Source organism: Limulus polyphemus, unplaced genomic scaffold (assembly GCF_000517525.1).
Source record: "Limulus polyphemus unplaced genomic scaffold, Limulus_polyphemus-2.1.2 Scaffold1800, whole genome shotgun sequence".
Lineage (NCBI taxonomy): Eukaryota > Metazoa > Arthropoda > Merostomata > Xiphosura > Limulidae > Limulus > Limulus polyphemus.
Genome location: NW_013667410.1, coordinates 141,456 through 150,057, shown reverse-complemented (window position 1 = coordinate 150,057; position 8,602 = coordinate 141,456). Strand labels below are relative to the sequence as shown.

At 35.8% G+C, this 8,602-nt stretch overlaps 1 protein-coding gene across 1 annotated transcript in view; it reads right to left on the bottom strand.

The window, feature by feature from the left end:
- Positions 1-8,602, bottom strand: part of LOC106464979 (stAR-related lipid transfer protein 7, mitochondrial-like) — a 26,574-nt gene that overhangs the window by 11,966 nt on the left and 6,006 nt on the right. The window lies entirely within an intron of this gene.

Sequence of the window (8,602 nt, the reverse complement as noted above, 5' to 3'; positions counted from 1 at the left end):
TACAGAATATGCATGTGAAAAACCTAAATGTTTTTGAATATCAGTTAATCAGCCATACAGAATATGCATATGAAAAAGTTAAATGTTTTTGAATATCAATTAATCAGCCATACAAAGCATGCATATGAAAAACCTAAACGTTTTTGAATACCAGTTAATCAGCCATACAGAATATGCATATGAAAAAGTTAAATGTTTTTGAATATCAATTAATCAGCCATACAAAGCATGCATATGAAAAAGTTAAATGTTTTTGAATAATAATTAATCAGCCATACAAAGCATGCATATGAAAAAGTTAAATGTTTTTGAGTATCAGTTAATCAGCTATACAACAAGTTAGTGAGCCACTCAACTAAACACATACACATATATATTTCTACTTTTTCAAATAGTGCTTTTACAGTACTGATCAAAAGTAGTTAACTTTGAAATATAGACTGACAATCAATATTACAAATGAGTAGGTCCTTCTCTAGCCTTAACTATATAATACCACTCACACTTGTACCGACTGCTAGTTGCTATACAATCACCCAAAGATTGCATTATCTTTTAGACCATTATCACTGGTAAAACAATATTTTAAACAAAATAGCATCAGGACCTCTGGTTGGTCTTTTCGTAATGTTTGTATTACCAGCTATATACTTCTCAAAATTCCTCTTATTCAGGAGGATAGTAAAATGAAATTCAAACCCACAGCTAATCAGATATCATCCACAAGGAATTACATGATAATTTCCAGCATTGTGATACTCCTCTTTTGTCAAAATATCATAAATTATCACAATATCTTCAACTACTAGAGCAGAATAACAATGCCCCCATCATTCCAGACCAGAGGCATTTTTAACACTTCTAACTACTGGATGCAATTTTCTTATGGGGCCCATCCATACTAATCAGCTATAGGTAAAGAAATGTATACTTTTGCATTACTTTGCAATACGAGAGCAGCCCAGGAAATTCACCATTTTTCGGGGAACTTCTCTCATTTTCAAGGGCACCAAGGCCAAAAAAAAAATAAAAATGCACTGGTACTAAGGCCACAGTACACGTTAATGTTAATGGAATAGAAATGAGTTTCCCAATTAGTTTAGTAAATATGACAATAATTTTTTATTGGGAAGCTGGCCTATCTTTCCAGATTATGTTTATCAGTTAGGTTAAATATTAACTTTAACCAACGAGACTTATGAAGTAACATTACATCAGCTTTAACATAAAACAAAAAGAGGTATCATGCTGATCTAAAATGCCCTGTGACCTTAATGAGATTCCTAGTTTTTGCCCTGGGAGGAGGAGAAGTTTAAAGGCCTAATTTCTATCAACAAAATTCAACCCCAAAATGTCTCACTATTTGACCAAGATTGACAAAAATCAGTTATACGGTCTACAAACAGTAGCCCTTTAAAATATTGAACAACAAACAGATAGATAAAAATATACATTGCCATGACATAAGGCCAACATTCTATTTCCAAACAATACTACTACTACTATTTTTTGCATAATTTCTAATGTCTACAAACAGCAGCCCTTTAAAAATATTGACCAACAGACATATAAAAAGATATATTGCCATGACATAAGGTCAACATTCTACTTCCAAACAATACTACTACTATTTTTTGGCATAATTTCTAATGTCTACAAACAGCAGCCCTTTAAAAATATTGACCAACAGAGAGATAGATAAAAAGATACATTGCCATGACATAAGGTCAACATTCTATTTCCAAACAATGCTACTACTACTACTACTAATATTTTTTTGCATAATTTCTAATGTAGGCTAGTGCCAATAAACAGTAAACTAGGCCTACACTACAGTATAAAATGTGGTCATAGCCTATAAATTGTAATTCAGTAGCATTAACCATAGCTAACTAATGTATCAGGCCTAAGCCTTTGGTGGGTTTATACATAAAATTTATCAAGCCGAATTATTGACATATCCTATTTCCCTTCATTTTCTAAACAAGAGGAAATTCTCAATAGCCACAGCGCTTAAAATTCTTTTAGGCAGTATTAGAATAAATTAATCTATGAGACCTTTTTTTACTTTATATTAGATATATTTTTGTAAGCCAGCAATATCAAGTGTGGGGCATGTGTATACCCTATTTGACTTTATTAATCATCAGGATCTCTATCAGCCTACCCTAAAATTGAAATTCTTATAGACAGGATTAGAATAAATTAATCTACAAGACCTAGAGCATGGCCAATATACCAATAGAAAGGGTTTAACCTCCTAGTCCTAAACTGTAATTAGATCTCAAATCAGTCAAGAGATGACAGAGCTAAGAGTTAAAAGCTTGTACTTGACAAAAAAAAATCTAAGCCATTTTATGAGCCACTATGCCATAGCTAAAAATCAGGATGTACTCTAGATATTTACCTATGGAAAAAAAAAAAGTTCCAATTTCTGACACTTGGCCACCACAGGAAAAAGTTTCCCTCTTAACTTGTTCCTTTTTTTTCATATGTTTAATGCAAGGAGTATTTGCAGTCATGCACTTCACTCTGACCAGTGTATGTACATGTTGACTTTGATTGTCCCATACTGCTGTTGCTGTGAATCTTCATGTAAGCTGTTTCTTGTTTGAGTGCCAATTTTAATTGCTTGGTGCTACTAAGAGCCTGTAGTATGGCATGAATAAACAAACTGTATGAATGTTTTATTACCAATCAAAGCAAAAACTTCACTCCTTCCACTACATGCATTTTATGTCATATATTATTTAAAACAAGTTAGTTTCTGTAGAATGCAAGGCCAGTGTTTGTGACCTCCAATGGTTTTTCCCTTTACTGCAGTATGCAATACAAAGTTAAATCATGAGGGCATGACGGCCAAAGAGATACCGAAGGGTGGTCATCATGGACATGGATTTTAGTGATTTTCTGAGGGTACCATAACAATTTTGAAATACAGCGACAATTGCCACTGTTAAATTTCTGCCATGCAGTATATATCAATACACAGTATGATAAAACACAACCCTTGTGATTCAGCTAGTAAGTATGAGGGCTTATCATGCCAAGAATTGGGTTTTGATACCTGTAGCAGAGACAGCACAGACAGCCCACTGTGCTGCTTTGTGCTTATCATTAAACAAACACACTGATGAAATACAATTCCCTTAGTGCACTGGAAAAATTTATATACCTTGAAGGTGTACTGGAAAATATATAGCTATGATTATGAAGCATTCTCTGTATAGCTCTCACCATTCATCTACATTAGACAATTACCCTGTAGCATGGAAAGCAAGTGTTACAAAACCTTTCAACTAAGTTTTTGAACTCCTAGCAATCTTCTCCAGTTCTGCAAATTGTTGAGGCACTGAGTATTACATCAATATCCTATGGATATCTATTACAGTGAAACTCCACTTGATAACTCAGAAAGTAAGGGTCACAAAGTCCTTTTGCTTTCATCACTCTTGTGATCAACAAACTGGCCTAACTTCATTTATTCACATGGTAATCATACAAAGTAATGCCCAAACTGTACCTCAAAATACCACCCAATAGCTCAGAAAAAATGAGGAAAGATATTTCTTTTCAGTCATCAATATCTTTACCAAATGACTGTTCTAACTTTTGATGATTGCATTTAATCCCAGCCATATCAATTAAAGAGGTCAGTGGTAATGGTTCTATGAACCTCAGTTGCTGTGTCTCACCTCTAGATCCAGCACTTTTTCATCTGAATAATCCTGAACAGCCATATTTTTTGGGTTGAAGTTGGACAGTGGTTTTGTCCTCATCTGACTCTTACTCAAGCCACCGTATCAGAAGTTCCCCATTCATGTGCAGACACAACTTATAAACATGCACTATGCTCTTTTGTGTGCCCTTCCACTACTGTAACTTGTACAATAAATGTACATCCCAGTCAGGGTTAACAAACTTAACAAGCATATGCTTGACAACTTATATCACCTATGTCACTAAAGCATCACAATAGGAGTAATAAGATGAAGTGTGCATCTTCACAACACACAAAACTTTACACAACTCTGAGAACAGTTGCTGTTAAAGTTAACTTCCCGATCCATGTGGATCTCTTTACGTGCTCCAAACTAGACTATCCAGTGCTCTATCAGTGCGTCAGTTACAAACTGTGTGAAACTACTGACCACTGAATAAGCCTCAGCACATTTCATGAAGAATTCAGTTACCATTTGACTTAACTCCTTTGGAAAAGCATCTCCATCTTAGTAATAACCAAAAATCTGAGAAACTGTGGACTTCTCCTTTGTCCACAGGTTTAGTGCTTTCTGGACAGAAAACAACCTATTTCACACATGGGCTCTATAACTATGAAATACACCATTGATACACTACACTTTGTCCATAGAAAACCATCAAACACCACTTGTAAACATGAAGATCCTTCGACTTCCTCTTCCATGTACACTGATGCAGTTCACTGTTCCTGTGGTCGGCCTGGCCAACATCAGATAACTAACACAGAACATCCATTCACCAGTTCCACTGTGAAATTAACCAATAAGCTCTGCATTATATACATCCCATGGATGCCAATGCCAGAGATTGGAGGATGACAATCTTCATTCTGTAACTAAAACCCTAGATACAGTCAGAGCAGACTACTTCATTCACATCTAGTTTATCTCCATTTGCCAGAATGAAGTTTATGTCAACTGGCCTGATCTACCAGTGGTCTGTCCATTTCTATATTTAACTAAGAACTCTACTTTTTGCCTTTGTATTCCAATAGGCAAAACTACGACCCATCCAATCTTTAGAGAGTTGGGCTGACTACCACATGTTTTGCTGTAAGTTGTCCATTGCCCTATCCTAACTTGAGTATAAACTTCTAACTATTAGTTCTCCTACAGATGTTGCACTGGCTGTCAAATATGATCAGTTCACTCTAAAGTGGCCAAACTTTCTACATGCAAAGTAGATGTCTTATTCTTCCCTTCCAGGGTAATGTCCTGGTGCAGGCATTGGTGACACATAAGCCATGGGAGGACTGGGATAGCCTTGTCCATTCATTAGATATATGGGTGGTTGGTTGACCCTTAGCTAGATCCAAACGTTGCATGTCCTGCATTTCTGGGTAGGACAGTGTCTGAGATGAACTAACTGCAGCTGCCATACCAGGTTTCATCTTCTACTGCAGTTTGTTTAAAGTTACAACTCCGTACCACATTGTAACACAAATTGCCTTGATATGGGTGAGAAAATCTCATACTCATGTGTTGCAGCATCATTTCATTGGGTAGCCTTTCCACAAACTTGTGAACAAGGATATCCTCATGATCTGTTGAGAAAACTGCAGAGTAAGTCATACAATGCGATTGATGCAAATAATCTATGTAAGTGGTTGAGCTTTCCATGGTACCCCTCTTCTGTGCTTTGGACTTGGCCTGATGAATTGCTTTGTTTTCCACAGGGTCAAACCTCCAGCATAACTCAGTAATGACAGTTGCATAGACCCACAGTTGCTCCTCATTCAAGTAGTTGATGTAATCCATAGTAGGAACATCTAAACTCAGAATCGGACAGATTGTTCTGGAGTCCAGCTATTCCAAGCAGTTACCTGCCTGAAACACTTCAGAAAATGCCACACCCTTGAAGTCAGAAGTGTGTTTTACTTCACTTCACTCATAGGGACCTGTGACTATGGTCAGGCTCTATCCTTCACGATTTACTTGCCATTAAATCACTGAGATGTCCTAGATATCACAAGCCCAGCACTGTATATATTCTCATGGATCCTGATGAGCAGCACCCCCTGCTCTTGGGTGGCAAAATGCCTTGGCAGCTCCTTCTTAGGCTCTGCATGACCCCAGACTCACTCATGATTCATGGATATTGCAGCAGTATACCTCTCAGTTCAGAGTGACTCACCACTGCCCATGTTCCATTTACTACACTGTTTGGTGCTCACCATCTTACCTGCTTGTGCTATAGCTTCTTTTGGCGGACATCACTGACCAATGGCACCTCCTGTTTCTTGGCTAGTTTCCTCAGGTGGCTTTGACCAAAGCTAGGGTTGGTTTACTCTGACTGGTGTACGTCTGGAAACCATATACAGACAGACTGCCACTCTCAGACTCACCATATCCACACAACCATAACGATCCTCATTCCTCTTTGTTTTCCTCTCACTGAGATTGCTCCCCAGGCAAAGAACTTGTATAGTCATTTTAAGTGTAACAGATATCAGTGACTCTTCTTCAGAAGTTGCTGACTGTAACAAGATGGAAGTCATGGATTTGCATCACTGCTAAAAGTCCAATATCCAGGAGGGAACTCCTAAAGCTGACAACACTCTCAGACAACCACCTCCTTTCAGTGACTGACTCTCTCTAGGTCGCATGTTCTTCTAGTTGTATAAATGACCATTTCATTTTACAAAGAAGCCTTTTTTAAACTTAAAGCACAAGAATTCAAGAAAGGGGCAATAAACACTCCAACAAAAATAGAATAATGATAAGCTGCAGTCATGGACCAAACATTCCTCCTTTCTATCAACTCTATGGCATATTGAGGGCAATGGGATTGGTTCATTTATTAACAGAGATTCAGTCATAACACCTATTACAAAGTGATGCTATAACTCTGGATAGTTGAGTCATGAGAATGAATGAAACAGAGTGACTGAACACAAAATGATAAATCTTTATTGCTATATTACCCTAAACACAAACAGTGTATGAACTTCCATTTGCTTACACATAACAATCACTTTTTGTTAGATCTTCTATATTGAATTGATTAGGCTGAATCCATGTACCAGACTGTTTCAATTCAATATTCTTTACTTAGTAGGAAAAACTGGATATATCCAGAGTGAATAGCCCTACGCATGTGACTGGTCAGTCTCATTCAACCATAGAGGAGGCCATAACCTCGAGATACCACACAAACTACCACTGAAGAGCACTAATGTCAACATCCTTAAACAATGTGTAGTATTGCAGCAATACCCCTCCCCTCCAACACACACAAGCAGAACAGGTACTATCTACTCAAGAATAACAAAGGAACAAAGCCAGGTAAAATGAAATCGACTTAACTTATTAGACCACAGGTTATGTGAAACCTACACATATAGAAATTATAAACAATAAATTCTGAATAAAGAGTATAAAATTACAATGAGAGAGAAACAAGGGTATATTCATATAGTACACTATATCAATTAAGACTTAAAAAGTATATTTTATATAAACTATCACACTGTTTCCAGCTAAGTAAGATGAGTTATGATTAGAACTACAAAATAGTAATAAGATATAATGCCAATTAAAAAAAAATGCTATTCTATGCACTTGGACTACATGGATTCATAAAGTCCACTCCATCAATAAAATCACTGATTAACTTAGGATTCCCTTTTCAATCTTCCTCTATTAATAACAATAACAAATAACAAAGTTCACTATTTCTAGAAGTTTGTTTCCTGCATAATAATGTTTCCTTTGGAATCTGCTAAAGAACCAACATTACCTTTGACTTTTTTTTGTACAAACTTACCAGGATAAACTTTTCAAATGAAGTTGTAGATTTTAAAAGAAAACCTGTATATTTTTTACTAATACTAGAATAGCAACAAAAGTTAGTAAACCAGTCTATCCCCAATACTAAAATGATGAAAAAACTTGGCCAACAGTAACTACACAGGGAGAGAACAGTTGGTTAATTTAATCTTAATACTAGCAGGATGACAAGGATGGGCCAACAGTTTAACTATTCAGAGAGAAAAGCAACAGATAAAGATATGCAAAGTTCTCATAAAAAAAATTAGATTCTGACAACTAAAAAAATATGCAGTAGGTATTTGCAGGGTAAGACCAAGAAGAATGAACAACCAGGACTAAACCAAACAAAAACATGTCCACAAAAAAACTGGTTTGTCTTATGATATAGTTTTTGCTAAAAGTTAAAATTTTAAATAATTATTGTCTAATATATGAATGTAATGAGTTATATTTGTCTTGGAAAAAGGCGGCTTCAATGTTTTCCTGTATTAACCTATTCCAACAACACACAAACTACTGCAATACTAGTACATTTTATGAAAACCACAAGGAAAGTGAAACACAAAAAACCTTGTGTTGCACTAGGTCACATTATCAGAAATTAAGTACTAGACCTCTTTTGTCACTATGTTGCTCAATTATTATTATTATTATTATTATAATATACTGATAAAAAAGTGAAAAATGTACAAGAACCAATGGATTTGAAGTTATTTCATTATACCATAGTGTGTGTGTGTGTGCATACATATATATATGCAAGTCACAAAACAGGTAAGAATCAAATACCATTGTTGAATATTAAAGCAATTTACAAGAGAATACAGTACTAAATGGTCTGATCCAAGTTAATTTGGGCATGCCACATTGCTGAATTTGAACATGTTAAATGCAAACACAAACTATAACTAAACAGTTATGGCCAATACTGACATCAAAAGAATGAAAAGGGCTACATTGCAAACAGCAAGACCAAACCTAGAGAACATGTTAACAATACAAAAGAGGTCTTAACCAAAATGCTGTACAGCAAGACCAAACCTAGAGAACATGTTAACAATACAAAAGAG